Raw genomic sequence first — 8,523 nt, forward strand, 5'->3', positions numbered from 1 at the left:
TGAATCTAAAGTGTCTGCAATAGAAGAAAAGGAAAATCTCCGAATACTCACTATGTCTCAGCTACATGGAATTCTAACTGCTTATGAAATGAGAAAGGGAGGTCCATCAGACAGAAGGGAAGCTGCTTTCAAGGCATCAGGCAAAGAAGATTATTATGAAGCAAGCCATGTTCCAGAAGAAGAGGAAGAAGAATCAAACTTTGTCAGAAATCTTCAAAGGGGTTCTGGAAGGTTCAGAGGTAAGCTACCTTTTAAATGCTTTGCTTGTGGAAGAGTAGGTCATTATGCTGCAAAATGTCCTTATAAGGATAAAGGAAAGGAACCTGCTAGATGGAACAAGAAACAAAGTGCAAATAAGAAAAGCTACTACACCCATGAAGATAGTGATGGCTTATCAAACAGTGATGAAGATGAACAAGGTAATAAATATAAGCTGTTAATGGCATTTGAAGATGATGATTATGAGGATGTTGTAGATGTGGATAATCTCTATGATGAAATTACTAGACTCAAGAGATGTATAGAAGAAAAGAATGTGATCATTGATACTCTACAATTTCAAATTGATGAAAAGGAAAAACATCTTGAAAAACTAGAAGGTGAAATTGTTGGTCTCAGAAAAGAAATTGAGAAAACAAAAGCTATTAATCTTAAGTTTGTCAAAGGATCTGAAACTTTGGATGAGATTATCAATGTGCAGCGATCTCCTCTAAACAAGACAGGTTTGGGCTATAATGGAGAAACCTCTCAAGCATCCACCTCAAAAAGTTATCTTGATGCAGCAAGAAGAAATGAGCAGAAGAACAGTGAAGATAATCAGGTAAAGCAGGGACGAATTACAAACAGAAACTATCAGGGGCAATCCATCTTAAGGGTGAACAAAAGCTACAACCAGCCACAGGTAAAATCTTCTCAGTTTGGTTCAAGAATAGATGAAAATAGAAATTACAATCAGTTGGCTGGTAGATTCAATAACCGCAGAAGCTTCTTCAATGGACAATGCTTTTCTTGCCATAACTTTGGTCACAAAGCAGCTCAATGTGTTGCATATAAAACAATCATGACTAGGGAAGCGCAAAAACAAAGAAGTATGACAGGGATTACAAAAAGGACCTATAACAACTTTTCGGCTCTTGAAAATGAAGTTGAATGTTCTATTTGCAATAATTTTGGTCATGAAGACTCTGAATGCAGGAGCAGGTTTCAGGAGAAAAAGGAACAAGAGCGGAAAAAGGAACAAGCCACAAGCACCAAAACATGGAGAATAAAGGAACCTCAAACAGAAAGATGTGGGATAGCATTTTATGCAGAAGGACAGGAAAATCTATGGTACATTGACAGTGGATGTTCGAAACATATGACAGGTGATAAAGAAAAACTTGAATCTTATTCTACTTTAGAAAAGGGAAAGAAAGTTTCTTTTGGAAATGATACTCCTGCAACTATAAAAGGAAAAGGTATTGCTCCTTTAAAAGAAAAGGTCAAGGCTGGAAATGTTTTGTATGTTGATGGATTGAAGCATAATCTACTAAGTGTCAGCCAGATGTGTGATCAAAGAACCGAGGTTATATTCAGATCAAATGGATGTCTTGTTCGTGATCTTGATACAGGTAAAACAGTGCTCAAAGGCAAAAGAACTCCAAATAATCTGTATATATTTGAAGAAGGACAACAACAATGCTACCTAAGCAAGGATGAAGAACACTGGTTATGGCATCGAAGGTTGGGACATCTAAGCTTCTCACAAATAAGGAAAGCATGCAAATATCAGGCAGTTCGCGATCTTCCAGATATCAAAATTCCTGACAACACCATATGCAAATCATGTCAGTTTGGAAAACAAACCAGAACTAACTTTCCAGAGAAAGAAGGATCAGCTAGCATGCCTCTTGAGCTAGTACATACAGATACATGCGGTCCCTTCAGAAAAAGGACACCTCGAGGAGAAGAATACTTGATACTATTCATTGACGACTTCTCCAGGTTTGTCTGGTTAGGAATTATGAAGCACAAAGATGAAGCATTCGAAAAATTCAAATCTTTCAAAGCCTTGGTTGAAAATGAATCAGGTCACAAAATTAAGTGCCTCAGATCCGACAGAGGTGGGGAATTTACTTCAAATGAATTTTTCGATTTCTGTGAAGAACATGGGATAAGAAGAGAATTTTCTACACCAAGAACTCCCCAGCAAAATGGAGTTGTGGAAAGAATGAACAGAACAATTCAACAAATGGCTCGTGCTATGCTTGATGAATCAGGAACTCCCGCAACTTTCTGGGGTGAAGCTGCACATGCTGCGGTTATTATTCTCAACAAGACAAATGTCCGGGTGAACAGCACTCAAACTCCTCATGAGCTCTGGAGTGGTAAAACTCCTTCGGTAAAGCACTTCAAAATCTTTGGGAGCAAATGCTATATCAAGAATACTGATGAGCAGCTTGGCAAACTTGAACCTAGAGCAGATGAAGGTATTCTTCTTGGTTACTCTCCATATAGCAAAGCATACAAATGCTACAATAAAAGACTTGGCAGAATTGTTGACAGCATTGATGTAGTGGTTGATGAGAAGGGATACATTCCTAGGCAAATACATCGTGAAGACATCGAAGAAGATGAAGGCTACCCTCAAAGACAGAATGATGAAGAAGAAGAACCTCAAGAAGAATCTCAAGAAGAACCTCACGAAGAAGCAGAAGAACAAACAAGAATAGAAGAAAAGACTCCATCCAGATATGTTCAGAAGAACCATCCAGAATCTCAGATCATGGGACAGAAAGAAGCAGGTGTACAAACTAGAAGAACAGTTGCAGAAGCTTCAAGCTATTTGGCATTACTCTCCTCAACTGAACCACAAAATGTGAAAGAGGCATGCAAAGATGAATGTTGGGTGAAAGCAATGGATGAAGAACTTGAGCAGATCGAAAAGAACAACACTTGGGAGCTAGTTCCTAGACCAAAAGATAAAAACGTTATCGGGACAAAATGGGTCTTCAAAAACAAGTTGAATGAAAATGGAGAAGTTATCAGAAACAAAGCCAGACTTGTTTGTAAAGGATATGCACAGCAAGAAGGAATAGACTTTGAAGAAACCTTTGCTCCTGTTGCAAGACTTGAGGCCATCCGAATGTTCCTTGCTCTCTCAAGTTTTCAAAACTTCAAAGTATTTCAAATGGACGTGAAATCAGCCTTTCTGAATGGAGACTTGGAAGAAGAAGTGTACATTGAACAGCCAGATGGGTTTATTCTTGGAAATGATCCAAACCTCGTATGCAGATTGAAAAAGGCCCTCTATGGTCTCAAACAAGCTCCAAGGGCTTGGTACTATCGCTTGGACAAATATCTTCATCAACAAGGGTTCTCAAAAGGTTCAGCAGATAGCAATCTTTATATAAAAGTTGAAAATGAGAAATTGCTAATACTTGTTGTGTATGTAGATGACATTATTTTTGGCAGCAATGAAGAAGCTATGAGTCAAAGCTTTGCCTCAGTCATGCAGAAAGAATTTGAAATGTCCTTACTAGGAGAACTGACATATTTCCTTGGTTTGCAAATCCAACAAAAGGAAGGAGGAATCTTTTTATCTCAAACAGATTTTGAAGAAATATGGCATGGAAGATGCAAAACCAGTATGTACACCCATGGTCACAGGATGTAGCCTTAGTGCAAATGATGAATCTGCAGCAGTACATCAACCAACCTACAGATCTATGATTGGAAGTTTACTTTATTTGACAGGTACCCGACCGGACATCATGCATGCAGTTGGAATAGTTGGAAGATTTCAGGCAAATCCGAAGGAGACTCATCTTCAGGCAGTAAAGAGAATCTTCAAATATCTTCAAGGGACTCAAAATTATGGCTTATGGTATCCTAGAGATACAGATCTTACTCTTCATGCTTATACAGATGCAGATTGGGCCGGAAGCGTGGATGACAGGAAAAGCACAAGTGGTGGTGCGTTCTTTATGGGTTCCAGACTGGTATCTTGGTTCAGCAAGAAACAGAGTTCCATTGCCTTGTCTACAGCTGAAGCAGAATATGTTGCTGCTGCATCTTGTTGCACCCAACTCCTTTGGATGATGCAGACTTTGCAGGATTTTCAAATCACTTGTACTCCACCAATCCCCATCTTATGTGATAATACAAGTGCAATCAACATCTCAAAGAACCCTGTTATGCATTCAAAAACCAAGCACATACCAATCAAGTACCATTTTCTCCGGGAACAAGTGCTTGAACAGAAAGTCAAGTTGGAGTATGTTCCTTCCAAGGAACAAGTTGCTGATATTCTCACCAAACCATTGCCTAGGGACACGTTTGAATACCTCAGGCAAAATCTGGGGGTTGTTGAAGCATCATCTTATTGTTGAACATCTTCTTATTGGTGGTACAGGCTCAGGGGGAGCACATAATGCATTGTTGGCATTATGGAGAAGGAGATCTTGGAAATAGCTGCAATATGTCTCTATCTCTTTCATGGTGGATTTCTGGTTATTTGTTGCAGATCTGGAGGAGCATGAGCTTAGGGGGAGCATACCCTTTGCCCTTGATGTCAAAGGGGGAGAATGAAGCTGAAGATCATGAGGTTGCCATCAAGTCCAAAGGGGGAGATTGTTGGCATTATGATTCAGGTGTTGTCCTTGATGGCAACCCATTCAGGTGGTAGATCACTATTCTTCATGTCAGCAGCAAAAGTTGATGATCAGCTCTCTATTTATTGAAAAAATTAAGAAGGACGCAGGCAATCTGTTCAGAAAGTGCGTCCCCGCAGGTATACCATGCAGAACCCGCGTCCAGGGACGCAGGCCAGCCGTTCAGGGGGTGCGTCCACCCAGTGCACACATTTCAAGGCAGAGAAAAGCACGTGGGGGTTTCTTGTGTGGTATCTAGCCGACGGTTTTGTGTTTCTATGGTGTCGGCTCGTGGTATTGTTCCATGTTTTGGGGAGGAGCTTGCCTATATAAAGCAAAGGAGTTCATTTGGATTGAGCATCGTCTTTGGTTGAATATCTTATTTGGTGAGATCTAGTCCAGATCTAAGAGGGCGAATCTTCTAATGGACTGTGATCTCTATGGTGCATGATCAGATCTGTAGATCTGACTGTTTAGGTTAGTCCTGAAGTCTTCATATCATTTATATCTGAAGGGACGCAGGTTCAGTGAAGGGAAAGTGCGTCGGGACGCAGGTACTGTAAAGGGCAAGTGCGCCGAGACGCAGTACAGTAGAGAGAGACCTGCGTGGGGACGCAGGGCAGACCGGGCTCAGGTGCGTCTCTGAAGCGAAAGACGCGGCGCGATAGTATTATTGGGTGCGTCCCTGAAGCGAAAGACGTGGTGCGATAGTATTGTTGGGTGCGCCGGTACGCAGAGCAGTTGAAAGGAATAGTGCGTCGGCACGCAGAGCAGCAGAAGGTAAACTGCGTCCAGTCGCAGGCCACAGAAGGAAAAATTGCGTCCCTGCCTTAAGATGATCTGTTGACTGTATTTTTCTGTTCATAAGGTGTTCTGGGTTAGTTCTGTGATTACTGATCTGACAACTGTAGTGGACTGTAACTGTTGTATACTTGTTGATCATTTGATGCTTCATGAAAAGAAGGAGGGGATTGCAGCTCCCTTCGAGGAGGAGACTAGAAAACGAGAGAGAGTTGTAGCTCTCTGCAGGTTGCAGCCTGCGTACTGGTAGAGGACTGCACCAGTACAAAATCATTGTAAAAGAATTTCTAATTTGAAAGAAGATAGAGACATATTGCAGCAGGTGGTTTTCTCCCACATTGGGTTTCCACCTTACATCTTGTGTTCTTTGGTGTGACTGTCTATTTTCTTTGTTCATGCTCATTATTTTATGGTACTGATATGCAAGAATAATTCAAAAGATCAAATAAGGAAGATTTGTTAAATTGCTAGATAATACTGATTCACCCCCCCTCTCAGTATTATTTCCAACACTAATAGCTAGACAACCCTACTCAGATGAGCTCTTTTCCAAGGCAGATCTCAAAACTCCTAGTGATTAGGATTTCAAGGAGGAGGTAGCATATTTCCAACTCCTTTTTGTGGAATCTACAAAGCAAGGAAGGAAGGTGCACTCAAATCATGAGCACTTCGTGAGGAAGTTAGAAGAGTTCTTGGAAATAATGATCAAAACCCCCACTCTCCAAAGAAAAGCCCTTTTGGCTATAGAAAAAAGCTTAGTTGGAAAGTTAATGGGGCAATGGCCAAGTTACAAGGACCCTGATATCTAGATGATCGAGTATTGAATCCCTTTTATGAAGGGCTTGGTAATTGTGTTTCTTTACAAAAGACGATATGGATTTCTTATTTCAGATTAAGAAGAGCACATGGCCTGATCTTCAAAAGTAGTCCCTACTTCCTAAGCTCTCAAGGGCTACATTTGAATCATTGGATGTTGAAATTAATCATAGAAGAATCTCCCTATGACTAAGTTGGACAAAACACATAAAATCTAAAAGTTTCCGAAATGGGGATGCCTGGAAACATGAACCCCCAAAATGGGTATATATGGGCACAATATATTAAAAAAAACAAACACATAGATGTGTAGTTTTTACTAAATAACACATTGTCCTCCAAGAAAGTAAGAGTGATACACATGAATGACATTTTAGGAGACCTGTGTCTATGTTGACCCTCATAGATGATTAAATGATGCAAAATCCCGTAGCTTTGTAACCTTTATAGCTGCCCCAAATTTGTATATATTGCTGGAAGTAAGAGGATGGATAAACCTGAAGTTACTGGAGATTGTTTGAAGGAGGCGCAATACATAAACAAGTCCCTTTCATCTCGAGGGGATTTTATTGCAGCATCGGAACATACAAATCCACAAGCCATTTCAAAATAGAAAATTGATTCAATTGCTTCGGGTTCCATTAGGAGGAAAGGAAAAGCCTTTGATGTTTGGGCACATAAGTCCTGAACCAGATTCATATGAGGAGTCAATAAGCACCCTTAAAATTTTCGAATGGGTGTCCCTTTTTGAACTAGGTACTTCTCGCTTGAATAAAAAGAGTGGAGAACTTCGTGAACTTAAAAGGCAGATGGACAGTTTGAAGAAGACATTGGCAAGGAAAGGAAGTTGTCAATGTAATTAGCTTACCACAGACAAAAATGCAAGAAAAGTGCCTGGGAGTTTTGTCAATATTACGAACCAGAGAACTTAAAAAAAATGATTTTTTTAGTGAAGCTTGAGGTGCAGAACATGTTTTCCATCCTTCCTGGGCTCAATTTCACTCAAACCATCCATATTCATTATACATGTTATCTCCATGAAAGAGAAGATTTAGTTGCATGCCTGGATGGGGATGATCTGATACTTCATGAAACAGTTTCCACTGTGGTTTCCTCCAATCTTGGTTCTCTCGGATTTTTCACTGCACATCATTTTATAGGTTTTCGAAGAGATTTGGAGTCCATTATTCATGGAAATATTACAACAGATGGAGTTTACGTAACACTCAAAATGCGACTAGGTAATGGGATATTCCACAATGGGAAAGCTATACCAGGAAACGTGTTTGATGTCCTTAATAAAGTTGGGGATGATCGTGTTTCCAATCATTACCTTTGTAAGAATGAATGTTATGAGCACAACGACCTTATAACTAAAGTGCAAGTTGATGGAATCATAGTAGCCACCCCTACTAGAATCACAACCTATTCTACATTAGCTGGAAGCTCCATAGTGCGTCCTAATGTCCTACGCATTCTTTTTACTGCAATATGTTTCCACTCACTATCATTTCATCCTATGATAATTCCAAATTCAACTCAGCTTGAATCGAATATTTCTGGTGCTGCTCAAAGTAATTCATGGGTATTGTTTGAAGGTAAGAGATGGAAACAACTCTCAAGAGGCGACCTTATCCCTGTTTACATGAGCAAGCAAACTCTTCCAACTATAAATGAATGCGATCAAAGTAGTAAATGTTTTCAGGAAAGTCATATTTGTGCTGCATATGATGATGATGATGATGATGATGTGCCCAGTCTTTCTAAACTGCACAGCGTTCCAGCACAAGCTGGGAGGCTATCTGCATGCGTATCAACTAATAGGACTAAAGAAAGCGATCAAACCTATATCAACTAAGCAAATTGCAAATACTTACAGCCAGGATGAACAAATTCTGTGTAAAAGTATTTTTCATTAACAGAAAAAGAGAGTATATTAAAAACACATGGCAAAAACTGTTTAAAAAAAGTGCACAGGTAATCAAAATTACAATCAGAAGTGGAAAAAACCTATATTTTGCATGAACTCTCACTTCCAAAAGGGAAAAATCTGAACCAAAAACTTGTGCTGCTTTTGAAGATTTGTTCTTCTGAAAATCAGACAGAATCCTGTATGTAAATATCGTGCTTTTAAATTTGTAAATCTCAGTGCTTTTAAGGAATCGTTGGGTGCATTAATGAAAATAAATTTAACAGCTGAGAACTGCATATTTATTAATTCATTACATCTCATGCAGCCAGCCCGAACTGTCTCATGCACTGTCTCATGCAGCCA

The 8,523-nt window shown here is 39.7% G+C and overlaps 1 pseudogene; it reads left to right on the forward strand.

The window, feature by feature from the left end:
- Positions 1-7,479: 7,479 nt before the first annotated feature.
- On the forward strand, positions 7,480-8,106 carry LOC149189844 (putative NAD kinase 2, chloroplastic pseudogene; annotated as a pseudogene).
- The last annotated feature ends 417 nt before the right edge of the window (positions 8,107-8,523 follow it).

This window comes from Pinus tabuliformis, chromosome 3_1, assembly GCF_031772625.1.
Source record: "Pinus tabuliformis cultivar Carrire ecotype Pingquan chromosome 3_1, CPIR1, whole genome shotgun sequence".
NCBI classification, from domain to species: domain Eukaryota; kingdom Viridiplantae; phylum Streptophyta; class Pinopsida; order Pinales; family Pinaceae; genus Pinus; species Pinus tabuliformis.